The 14,328-nt window shown below is 36.5% G+C and overlaps 1 protein-coding gene across 6 annotated transcripts in view; it reads right to left on the reverse strand.

Moving 5' to 3' along the window:
* The window catches only part of LOC138698122 (transducin-like enhancer protein 4), an 814,654-nt gene that overhangs the window by 208,643 nt on the left and 591,683 nt on the right, over window positions 1-14,328 (reverse strand). The gene's annotated exons all lie outside the window — the stretch shown is intronic.

Raw genomic sequence — 14,328 nt, forward strand, 5'->3', positions numbered from 1 at the left:
AAACACGTGCCTAGCCCTATAGTGTCATGAGCGGGGATGGTGGCGGTGTTTATTAGTGGCAGGGTTTAGGGAGTGGGGTGGGGTGGGGAGAGGGTGTTCCGACACTCTGCACACAGTCGATAACATATTACCATCAACCTCTCCCTCCTCACTATAAGCTACACACGCTTGTTTCACACCGAACACTAACCACGATATGGCTGGCCACATGACATCATGCCACTCAGTAATCCATTACCCTGCTTGCTTGCTTCCGTACGTGCGTGTGTGCGTGCGTTAAGTGGAAAACGCACCAGGCGCTAACAAACTAAAACCGAAGCTGAGCTCGTGGCCGGCTCAATAGTCTTCATGCATATCGTATTATTATTCGCGTGTTATCAAGGTTGCTGCTGTCCGTCGGTGCGTACTAATTTGCGGTGTGACGTGAGACCCACACAAACACGTCACACACACAGAGTGTACGGTTCTTCTCATTAACACCAGCATCCGCTCTTCACTTATTAGCTGGTACAAGTACACAGAAAAGTCTGTAAGCCGGATCGCATGTTGGCTAAATAAACAATGCTGAGTACATACACAGACCATTTCGAAATATTCTTCTCGGAAGACCACACAGTGGTTGATTATTCTGTCAACGTTGCTTGGAGGAGAGGCTGTATAGTCGCTGCACGTCGCAAGACTTTAGTTCCCGTCACTGGTTCTAGACGTAAAATCCTGTAAACAACTAAAATACCAGTGCTTATTGAAATTCGAACGCTTGGCGATGTCACAAAAAAATTCATGCCATGTAAATTGTTGAGATACAAATATCGATTTGGTCATAATATATAAATTATTAATAACCTATCCTAATCTCACCGATGTATGAAAGTTTCGACCAAAAACTTCCGACGTAGCATATTAATGTTGTCAGTTTATAAATAACTTGCTGACATTCTTCATACACTTGTTGTTTAGTCAACTGTCCGAAGACAGGTCTGATACCAACAAGGCAGCACTTACGAGGCAACTATACCAGGAGATAAAGGGGTAGGGTGGCCAATTCCTATCCTCTCTTCATACACTATGTAATAATTATTACAGAGTACGATTTTGTATTCTGGCTTTACTTTTATAAGCGTAGTATTATTTGAGTACGCGTGGCAGGCATGTGACAATCTACAGTGTATAAGCAGATACGCTTAAGTACAAAATATATTGACCAGAAATACCCCATACGTTAACCCTCACATACAGAGTTAGATGTAGATAAGCTTCTATTGTGTAACTGTACCTGTTAATCCTTCCACACGCCTTACCCCCACAATATTCGTACTGTCCACCAACCTGGATAAAACCAGTGCAAGAATGCGCCGAGTATTAAGCCATCTACTGGAGAAAAAGACAAGGAACAGGAGAATAAAGTTCAAAATCATGCGCTCTCAGATCGCAGGTTTACTACAGTAGGTACATGAGAAATAAAGTTATGATTGACGTTATAAAAAAATACCTCCTGCCTCCTGGCGCTAGAGCACAGTGTTGTAGCACCTCTTACTCGCTGTCGGTCTCTAATTGCGCAACACCTAAATCTTCTTCTCTATCACTATCACTGTTTTCACTGCCCTCGGAAATCTGATGATATAACTGGATGATGTAAATATAGGCCTATATAAACTTGTCAATTGCATTACATTGCTGAACTTTGGCTAAAACAGAGCACAATTCATTCATTACACTCGGAGTTGGACGTGGACTGCAGGCATACGATCCGATATGAACTATGATAGGACAAGATGACGCCGAGCCTTCTCATGTGCATGTTCGCCGAAGCAATGTCAATCACAACTTTATTTCTCATGCATTGTAGTTCTATTTAAATATTAATCATCATCATCGTCCCATCTTTCTGTTGGGATTCTCTCGACATGCCGTTTCCAATTAATTCTGTAATTTTAAAGAAAATTTAATATAGGTTGGACGTTCAATCCTTCCAAAATTTCTGTATTTCGTTTTCTACCCCAAGTTCTTAAACGGGTAGTAACCCTATGTTTATGCTATATCAGGTAAGATGCGCGTGGATCCGCGTGTGAAGTTAATAATATCAACGAGTTAGCACCACAGACAGTACAACAGCAACAGGCATTCCCAATAGTAAACTATAGACAGTCACGATATGACCTAGGAGTTGAAACGACTCTAAATTAAAAAGTTACCCCCGCACACCTCAGACCGCTACTCCCTACTTCAGGGTCGATGTGCGCATGTCTGTTATGAGAAAATTAAGAAGTTATTCGATTCAAAATGAATTTATTTCTTACGGATCAATTACCCTAACCAACCACTGTATAATAGCCTATGGCCTATATCACACGCCTAATTACCTTTTAGTTGCAGCTTTTTGTCAATATGAATAGGAGTATAATACAATGTTAAGACTATGACCCTCCCAGGAAGTAGTCTACCACACCGATCTTAATTAGGAAACGTTATGAACTGCCCTTACATTGCGCCTGTAAAACAAGGCAATTAATAACGAAATACATCTTTATGTGGATATTCTGACCATGATTGCATTGTACACATCGTTCTATTTTATCATAATATACTACCACTGTTGTTATTCTTACCGTATCCGTATTTAATAAAGGTAATAATATTAATAATTATTATAGTGAATTTTGTTTTACGACATGCATTACACGCCATATTTTTAAATAACTTAATGACTGCAGTCAAGTAAAATTATATTATACTAGTCTTTATTTTATTCTTTGCCATGTTTCACCTCCTTTAATACCGATTAATATTCAAATGCGGTGTAAGGTAGAGCATATTCTTCTAACCAATACTGGACAGCCACACATTGCGGGCCTGTCTGATTGTGTGGTCAGCATGGTAACCTGAGACAACACAGCCAGCAGATGACAAGGGACACTCAGTTCCATGGAATAATTTTAATCTCTTCCATTAGCCACGCCGGGAATCGAACCACCACGGACCGCTTGAGTGAGAAAATCATACGTATGGATTACGCCAAGACGGCGGGTAGTAGTAGTAGTAGTAGTAGTAGTAGTAGTAGTAGTAGTAGTAGTAGTAGTAGTAAAATGAACTATACACGTGTGTATTTGTTCCAAGTTAATGCATTTATCATCTTTAAAATTAGTCACTTCCTGCATTTTATTTGCGTTTATATTTGTATTCAAAGAATAAGCATTTATCTATTCTGTTAAAATGTTCTTGGAATTTGTTCACTATAGCTCTCTTCTTTCTAGTCTGTTAAAGACATGTAGTTCTTGAAATATTTCATAAGAATGCACTTTGCTACGTAGGCGTATCTCAACTGTTTCTTTCAACACCTGCTCGCCCCCTTTTTTTCTATAGTTCAACCATTTCATCTATAGCTACCGAAAGATGGAATGGTTATTAATTTATAAAACAGCAGGAGTGTTTCTTTGCTCGTTGCGTTTAATTCTTCCCCACAGTAGTTGAATTTATATTTTAAGCTACGTCCTCACTATCACTGAAAGTGAAATTACAACCCAAACAATCGATGCTGCTAAACTCGTTCCATGACTTTAAATCCGTTTCACCACAATTTTCATACACGTGTCTTGAATAGACACGCTGCCGTTAGGCTTTTACTTTTCAGAAATGAAACACGCATCTCTCAGAATGAGCACGGTGACGCCCTTGTGCTGCAGGGATGCGTAAATTGGCAAAAATACCTCCCGACTCGTTACTAAAGGAACAATAGTTTGATTTAAAAACGTAAAAAACTTAGATGCAAACTCGAATTACAACGAGGCATCTGAGACAGTCTAATTAATTACAAGGGCGCAGCATGCATAGGCAAACTGAATTAATTCGAATGACTGCTACACAAGGGTCATGCAAGGGGAAGAGGGGCACAGCTCCACTTGAGCGCGTCTCTGTAACAGAATACCCCTAACCAAGAGAGGGGAGTAATGTTTTATATGACTGTGTGGCGTTTTCAAAGGGTGTTTTATATAAAACGAATTAAACACACACACGCTTTTATTCAAAGAGAGAAAAGCGGAACGAGATACTTTGTAGCAGGTGAAATAAAAAAAAAAGCTTTTTATATTCCTGTGTCTGTATGAGCAGTATGAGCACTATTTAGTGAGCAGAGTCGTGTTTTTATTTTAATGCCAATTAACACCCGTTATAAGTTATGCCTAGAGTCGACGATGACGTGTGTATATGTCTGTGCGTGTGTTAATAAGGTAGGAAAAACCGGTATTTAGTGTATTTATTTAGCGCTTTGAAATGGAGAAACGCGAAGAACGGCGACGTGAAATGTAGACAGAGAAAAACAATACAATAAATCCTGGAACAGTTGAAGTAAGGCACGGCTGGATTGTACACAATACTGAGCAATCATACGCATGACTCTGCTAAAGTGATGACTGCTTAGTTTGCAATCCTGTAGAGCTATTCATGTCCAGAGCAGAAAGATGTGTATGTGGGCTGCTTAACATATCTCTACATACACACAGAACAAGCTGATGGAGAAGATGAAAACTTGGCCAAACATAAACAGTAGCTCTGAAGCTGATGGTTCGTCAGCACCAAAATCAACATGATTAAGTTTGAACCTAAAAGTACAACACGAGAGATTAAAATTGCAACACTCAGCAATAATTTCTATCGAAACGTTTGTCGGATTTATTATCAATCCAGAACGAAATCAAGTATTGATTAATCCAGACATAAATAAAACAAACAAAAAAAAACATCGCTGATAAATCTGAAATACCAACAAAGAACTATTTAATAACACTTTAAAATGTTCCTTATACATTTTATATAAAATAAATAACGTTCTAAAATGCACCTGTAAAATATTATCGATTGACTTAGGTCTACTCATATGGACGGAGGCATAATCAACGAAGTTTGGTTTCGAATCACACATTATTTATTTCCGCTGTAACATTCCTAAGCGAGTGTGAAAAACGCAGTAAAACTATTGCTTTAAAAGCTATCATTCACTCAACCCTAAATATTCTTTTTTTTTTTAGTAGGTTATTTTACGACGCTTTATCAAGATCTTAGGTTATTTAGCGTCTGAATGAGATGCAGATGATAATGCCGGTGAAATGAGTCCGGGGTCCAACACCGAAAGTTACCCAGCATTTGCTCATTTTGGGTTGAGGGAAAACCCCGGAAAAAACCTCAACCAGGTAACTTGTCCCGACCGGGAATCGAACCCGGGCCACCTGGTTTCGCGGCCAGACTCGCTAACAGTTACTCCACAGGTGTGGACCCTAAATATTCTCTGTCCATATTTAAACTAGACATACATCCATCCATCCAATATTTTATTGTCAAAACTTATATATGTAAAGTAGGTATCTATATATTTTTTCAATACCTTCAAGTTTACCAAGAAATTGTGACTAGCTCTTTTATTTACATTTCTTTCTTACTTCCTTTATTTATTTCTTAATTTGTTGAGCTGTTTTAAATTATTTTGGTTAAAATCTCTATTCAAACTGCAAAGAACTGAACAATACAAGCTATAAAAACGACAGTAACTTTCAAAAGGAAAGACTCGATGAGGATAAAAAATTATCTTCAAAACAAAGCAATGAGCAATTTGGGTAATGCGAAAAAATACTGAATTTCCACAGCAATGCGCTTCTTCACAACGGTCATAGCCTACTGAGGAAGAGACTATAAAAATTATCATGAAATTAGGAATGAATTGAACATAGATAAATCACGGACAGAATAATTCATTAGATCATATATAGAGGACGTCCAATTATGAATAGAAACTAGGCCTACATGCTGTAAGAAGTTGCCTTCGGTAGCTCAGCTGACAGAGCACGAAGACTGTGAACCCGTGTTTGAAACCGACAGTTTTCTCGGAGTTCTCTCGTTTCCCTGCATCACTCCACTGTCACACTCAATTTCAACATCTGTCATCATCATTTCAATAGTATCTACCCAAGATGGCGAACGTGGGTGACTGGATTAAAGACGCCATCAGTCTGAGGAGACGTAGATAGTTCTCGGACAGTGAAAGGGCGCTCTAACGGGAATTCAACAGACCTCACGCCTATATGACTGTATCGACAGATCGCACCACATACTTAGTCAAGATATCTACAAGAAAACGGCCACTCGTACTCAACCATTTCCACATAAACGAGTGATAAGGCAGAATAAGCCTCTATTATGTGGTACTAGTCTTTCGGCCCCTCCTCGATATGACACTCAACTGGAGCATACGGATGACGATGATGAACAGTATAATAATAGAAAACTACTACAATACTTATTCGTATTTAGGGTTATACGACCTAAAATAAAAATTAAAACGGTTTCATCACGCACCAAACTGTGTTGCTGATGGCACATTCAAAGAACACGAAAAGCTATAGTATTAAATTATTTAAAAGTACGAGTAAATAAATAGGAAACAACGGGAATTACAAATAAGCTCTTCATAACTAGAAGCTGCGTTGCAAGCTGAAATAGGCCTACTTCTACATCGATCGGTTTATACGTTTTACCATCGTAATAACATTGCATTTTTGTTTAGTTCCGCCGTGTTAATTACAGCTGATATAGAACTCAAATGAAAGACCAAAGCTGAAATAATAGGTTAAGCATATTACTTCAATTTTGAAACAGCGACCGATAATACAAAAATTTTTTATTGCATTGCCAGAAAATGAACACGTTAATGCAGTTAAATTTATCATAACACAGTTCGATTTAAAGCAACATTAAATGCAGTCATACATGTTTCAGATCCAATGACGAGATGTGTATAAGATTATACACAACGCTAGTACACTTTACGTATGAGGTAACCCCTTCTCATAAAAATGCGCATGTATACATGTAGCTTGAGAATACACCATACCGCTCTCTCTCTCTCTCTGTCTCTCTCTCTCTCTAGTCTCATTCACCGGCGGTTCTCATTCCCTGTCTCGCTCTCTACCTTTATTTGACCAGCAAACACAGGAAGACAAGCAAACTCCTTCCCTTCATCCTGCTCTCTCTTTCTGTCTCACTTGTGTTTTAATGCGCGGCGCAGGCAAGTCAAATATTGACACAATTCGCGCCTGGTTTCAAACCGCGCTAATAGCCTGGGTCCTGCCTGCTGTTGATGCTACTGCGAAGAGAGAGAGATCCGACCGAGGAGAATAAACAAACCCGGCAGCTCTTGAGAGGGATCAGACCAGCCCCTGGGGGGATGAGGGTGCAGAGAAAACTTGCACAGACTGCGTGAGGGATGGCTGGATCCCAAAGAACATGCATACAAAAACACGAGCAATGTATACAGTATATAGAACGTGCAGGAATTATCCGTCTGTGTTCATTACGTCTGTCATACGCAAAAGGGGGCTCAGAGAAAACAATGTAATCCTCACCCTCGAAAACCAATCGAATTTTTTGTGTTACTGCAACTAAAGGAACAAAAGGAAAACTCAAACCTGCAAGCAGAGGTGTGCCGCGGGCTCTTCATCACCTTCCCTTACAGGAGTAGCCTGCATACCACGCATGCGTCAATAAAATTGTTCTAGCGCAGCGGCTGGTTTGCGTACTGACTTCACCAAATGTTAATAAAAGATCTTTACTTGAAAAAAAAAAAAAAAAAACACAAGGGATATTTTTTTTTAAATCAGAAAAAGCCGTGGAAATTCATGTGACAGTGACAGTGTTTTTCCACAACACCTCAGAAAGTGTAGTGGTAGAGTCGACGGCAATTCGGAAGGCGGTACTCTGCTAGCGTTTGCGTCGAGAGAAACAAATAGAGAGAGCAATACAGCATACAACATTGCCACATCGTACTTCATTCGCACGTGCAATACAAATAGCGCAGGAGAGAATTTAAATTATCGAAAGACAATAATGACAGCCGTTGATTACTCTAAGCATGACATCAACAAACACTCTTTCCTTCGCTAACAATATTCTTTGCACTGTTCTCAATCCCACTCCATACGCTTCTACAGTTGTTTCTTGCACGTTGGCAACGTTGCAACCAGCTTCAAGATGGCCGGCAGCGTTCTGCTCGTCAACGTTTTTAAAATAATAATACACAAACACTATTTTCCGCGCCTACCTGTGCAATACTTGTCTTTTCACAGTCTCTTCTTCCATTTATTTATCTTAAAAACACACATAGTAAATGTCAGTTTTACTTATTCAGTGTATTGAAACACTCACACGTGAACAAACGAACTCGGGAAGTACTTGTTATAGACTTATTCCGATTGGTTCTACTGTACAAGCTTGTGACGTCACATACCAGAAATGCTACGGCGCATATAGCAGCCGATCGCCTTCCGAACTGACGTCTAGTCTAGTAAAAAGAGATGCAGATTGGATTTTTCTATTGATTATTTTTAAATGAATTCAAGATTCGAAAATTGGTTCTATTCTATTTTCGTCTTCAGCTAAAAAAAAAAAAAAAGGCGGGATGAAAAGAGTACCTACTTGTTCTACTTGAACTGACGACTGAGCTGATTGTAAGGATCCCAACGAGTAAGATACTCTTCTTACCCTCTCTCTTTTACCTGAAACCCATCTCTGAAACTTTGTGAATTCATTAATTCCAATCTGCACAATGCTTCATTACTTCCTCTTGTTAATCAACTGTTGTAATATTGTCGAAACGAACTATTGTTGCTAGAAAGATAAACTAAATATCGGAGAAATGTTTTTAGACATTTTGTACTTTTTCGAATATAATTTCTATTTTCCAAGACCAAAAGTAATAATAATAATAATAATAATAATAATAATAATAATAATAATAATAATAATAATTTATTTTACCTGGCAGAGTTAAGGCCATACGGCCTTCTCTAACACTCAACCAGGAGTAAAAACTGCGTTACAAAAACACTACAAATTTACAAAGTACACTACAATTTTACACACAAAACTGAATAAGATAATAATAATAAAATGTAAACAACAAGTAAGAAGAAATCAGACATAATATATAACATAGAGAAAGAAAGAAAAAAGCATAATAAAATGTGAACAGCGGGTCAAAAGTAAATGAGGCATACAAAGTATAAAAAAATAAGACAATTATTGATAATAATAATAATAATAATAATAATCATAATCATAATAATAGTAATAAATAAGAATAGTAATAATAATAATGATAATAACAATAATAATAATAACAGGAATAATAGTAATAATAATACTAATAGCAGTAATAAAATAGTGCAGTACAAAGCATACAATGAATAAAATATTTTTAAGTACACAGTAAGGATTATATGATTATATGATTATATAAAGTATTATCTCGACAAAGAAAATAAAAAAAAAAAATGTTTCTTTTTCTTCTTTTTTTTTTTCATCCACGTAATATGCCAGATTCAGAAGGAACTTCCAAAACACACGAGTGGCAAATATAAATTTATTTATCCGGGCGTATAAGGAAAGCAGCCTAATATGGGATACCTCAGAACCTCAGGTTTGGTGCTGATGTCGTCTGGAAACTTAACACAACACTGGGGCACAGACAACATTTCCCGGTCATGTTACATCATAAATTTATAAGTGATCACTCGCTTCCTTTAAATATGGACTGAAGAAATGCTAATTTAATTATTTCTACAACTGCAAATAAAACTTTCCTTCCAAAACACATAACTTATTTACATGCCTCTGTATGAGTAAACAAAATAAAAAAGAATAAATTGTTTCCTTCTATTTCTATAACACAAATTTACGCCAGTTACTGGTTAATAGTTAATTTACAAAATAAAAATTATAAATTGTTATTCTTTCTTGTATGTTTAAATTCTCGAGAAAAAGTATAATTTTACTATACTCATGCGACATGTGTATTTTAAACATGTCATGCATAAATTAATATTACTCAACACAGAGAGAAATTTACACGCAATTTACAGAAACTTGTTCCTTCACTTTCATGTCTAGCAATGAACCTGCAAATAACTCAACAGCTAAAAGTAAGAAGTCGCATTAGTGACTATTACATGCAGCTCGCAGCGACCCGATGTGATTACTCCATAAAATGTGAAATGTGGCGATCATTAAGGTGCAGCGGAATGACAGTCGATGATAATGAAGTATCCATCCGCGACGTCTGTACTAGTCTGACAACTCTTTAAATCAAGTTTTGTTACCACCAACAAGCGATGCCTAACCATTCATTTATATTCAGCGGAGAATAAATCAACATCTCTCAACTTGAACTATCCTTTTCTTACTTGTATTTGCATTCTTAAAGCTAGAGGAGTTGCGTAAATATGAGAACTCCATTAGTCTGAATATTGTATTCATGTATAGCAGTGACATTTCAAAATCCAGTAGCTATAACTATATTAAATGTTATGGAAATTCTGAAGAACACGCCATGAGAATCTCTTCTTACAGTTTGCAACAGAATTTTTTATGCAAAATAATAGAAGCAATGATAAAAGGAAGTTTGAGTTAGCAGAAATGAGGTTCGTAAGACTAGTGATTGATCCAGACCAGCCCTGGGCATAAAGGGGTAGGAAGAAGGAAAACAGATACCCCCGCTCTTGTCCTTTCCGCATCACTGCTTTAGAAACGAACACATAGTAAAGCACTGTGCAACAGTGGTGGATTTTAGCCGACAAGAGAGAGCTGAAAGCTATGATGCATGCCTCATACAATCTGTCACTCAACAATGCTTGCTTTCAGGTCTACTCGTATCGGTTTGATACATAACTGTTTCTGCCGGGAAATGTGGAGTGGGAAGTCAAGGGGTAGTCTGCAGCATGGTGGAAACATAGTAAAGGTGTGGGACTGCGCATGCTGTTGCGATAGCGGCCGACGCGTGTGACGTCATCTTTACTGCAGACAGCGATCGCAGCTCATTGCGTTGAGTACATTTTCTTTAATAAACCTAACTAGACATTAATTACAATTCATAATGAGTCACTGTGCAGTGTAAGGTTGCAGTAATCATTATAGGAAAACCAGAGGCAGTAATATTAAATATTTTTCATTCCCGAAAGGTAAAAATCTTCGTGAAAAATGGGAGAATTGTTGCAAACGCCAAGACCATCTACCAAAATTACGTAAGTTCATATTCTTTATATCTTGATATTGATAGAATAGTATGTTTCAATATAATTGCGAGTTGGTTCAGCTAACAGATACTAAGTTATAGACTGAAACAAATCATAAATATATTTAAACTTCTTAACTTCTCGGATTCATAACAATGTCAATAAAGGATATTAAGTTTTCAGTATAGCCTAAAACCATACTATGCTTATTTATAAGAACTGACGCTAAATGTAACACTCAATTATTATAATATCTATATATTTTCAGCACGTATATGCTCACAGCATTTTAAAGATGATGACTTTGATAAAACAATGCAGCAGAGACTGCTAGGCTATTCACCAGTTCGTGCACGGAAACTTAAACCTGATGCTAAACCTACAATAAATATACCTGGCGGCAAACATTCAGCAAATGCGTCAACTAGAATGGAGCGACAAAATAAGAGAGTAAGGCGGAATATTGTGAGAGAGATTCTACAAGCCTCGATAAATGAGACACCAGAACCCGATGAGTAAGTATTTAACAATGGACTTTCAAATTGAGTTACTGAGGCAGAATAAAAGCGTGTGTATTTCTAGAGCTTATTACAATGAAAATATTTTTGTAAGATTTGTTATTTATAAGAATGCACAGATTAACACAAGTATGCGAAAATGTTAATATTGCATGCACAGGCGAATCTAGCTACTTGGTGCCTCTAGGCAGAGAAAAATATTTCCGCCCCTTATTTCGTCCTATATGCGTCATTTGGATCAATTGAAATAGGCCTAATTGATTCCGCGTTATTATTACTGTTTCTAATATCGGAAACGCCTGACTCAGATAAATCAGGAGGTTTCTTTTCACAGTACGGAAGAACAAATAATTGGACCTCATAAGGCAGTGCAGGTTGTTTTTGCACGTGGTTTGTTTGCAAGGTGGAAGCAGCCCGTATACTATAAATATGATCAGGCAATGACAAAAGAAATCCTAACAGACATAATTTGCCAATTAGAAGGCAGTGGTTTTCAAGTTATGGCCACAGTTAGCGATTTAGATGGGAGTAACAGAAAATTGTGGCGTGATTTGAAAATTTCTACCAAACTAAATTGCAGTTTTCCTAACCCAAATAATTCAACTCGAGAAATATTTGTTTTTTTCAGACGCTCCACATTTATTGAAATTACACAGGAATCACTTTCTAGATCATGGTTTCAACTTGAACGGATTGAACATTTCATCAGAACCAATTCATGAACTTTTACGTGCATCCTCGTCCTCTGATACAAAATTAGCTTACAAGTTAACTCCGTTACACTTAAGTGTCCGTGGTACCCAAAGACAAAAAGTTAGTTTGGCAGCACAATTATTTTCCAACAGAGTTGCAAAGGCTTTGAAATGGTGTGGTGAAAACGAGCTGTTGAGATCAAATGAATGGAAAGAAACTTCAAAGGCAATAAAATGAACTAATGATTGGTTTGATTATTTAATACCGTTTCTAAATTCGGTACCCACCGTGGGCTGCATAGTTACGGAATAAACCTTCAAGATCAGAATATTATACTCTCAGAAATGAATGACTTCATGACCACAGTTAAAATAGGAGAAGCAAACAGGAAATTACCTTATCAGGAGGGGATTCTAATAAATAATAAATCATTAACATTGTTGTATGAGGCAATGAGGTACAAGTACAAAATTGAATACATCATCACAAGAAAACTTAATCAAGATCTGGTAGAAAACTTTTTTTCGGAAATTAGAAGCATGGGTAGAACAAACGATCATCCCTCTGCTTTAGATTTTAAACATAGACTGAAGTGGTACATACTAGGTCGAAATCCATTATCTCAGTTTTGTGAGAACAAAAAACACCTCCGATTTGCTTTCGGAAGAAGACGCATTAATAGTGGGTCCTAGTACAAGCCAATCAGAAGTCAATGATAATCTGTAGAAAGAACTATGTGCAACGGCAGAATTTCTTAAAGGCATTCTGAAACCGGTTAAATTTACCAACGATCGAGATCCTGAAGAAAATATAGGCCTCCCAGAAAAAATATATGAAATCTCTGCAAGACAGCGGATATCGCAGGAAGGATTAAAATATATTGCAGGATATGCTGCATCAAAACGTATGGAGCAATACCCGAATCTTGGAATTCCCACAAAATTGTCAACTTCTGCTAATCAAAAAGACTGGATTACTACAGTATCCCGTGGAAACTTAATTCTCCCTTCTAAGGATCTGCAATTGGTTGCCATGCTTGTTGACAGTATATTCTCAGATGTGCACGGAGATTCTGTTTCTCATGAGAAATTTATAATAAAAAAGACTGTAAATTTGGTTAATTCTGCCATGAAAAACGAAGCAGAAATCAGTTCTCCTCTTCCGCCAGAAGTAATTACGACATTGGTTAGAACAAGAACATTTATTAGAATTTAAAAATTAATAAAATAATAAAAATGTCTGGAATTTCAAAGAGAAATATTATAAAGAAAATGAAAAAGATTGCATAAGAATAAGTATTTACTTAACAGAGCGGGATTTATAATGGTGAAATTATATTATGTCGTGTGTGGAATAGTAAGGTAAATAATGTAGTAGACTATATTATGTCTCCAATAGCCTGAATATATAAAAATATTTGTTTACTATAATGACAAATTATTCCAAGAAATTCATATACATATGTTAATGAAGGTTCAAAAGTATTTGAATTCATGTACAAAATAATGTATGTTATAAATAACTGTATAGATCTAAGTATGTATATATTTATTACACATTGTATTGTAATTATTATAAAACCATGTGTATATTACAGAAGGCAATATTATTAATGACACACTGCCATATCACATTGTTTCTTGAAACTTTAGTTTAATATGTAATAGATCATAATTTTATTACGTTATCATTTCAAGGTAGTTCCTATTGTACTTGAATTCATGTGTAATATAATTTGTGTGATATATGGGTCTAATTTTGTGCATATTTGTAGCATAATGTATTATAATTATTATAAAAGTACGTATATATTACAGAAGGCAATTATTAACGTTGCAATACCATATTACATTATTTCTTGACTCTTGAATTTAATTTAGAGCAATTCCACGAAAATGTCATACTGAGGCGAATTTCTTGAAATTGATATAGGAGTATTTTTGTTGAAGAAATATGTTTGTTTATACTTTAAATCGCCTTATTTCGTAAGATAATGTTTAAAATACTCTTTCTTTTAGTCTATAACTTGCTGCAGATCTTGTCATATTCCAAACGCTTAAAAAAAC

This window comes from Periplaneta americana, chromosome 4, assembly GCF_040183065.1.
Source record: "Periplaneta americana isolate PAMFEO1 chromosome 4, P.americana_PAMFEO1_priV1, whole genome shotgun sequence".
Taxonomy (NCBI): domain Eukaryota; kingdom Metazoa; phylum Arthropoda; class Insecta; order Blattodea; family Blattidae; genus Periplaneta; species Periplaneta americana.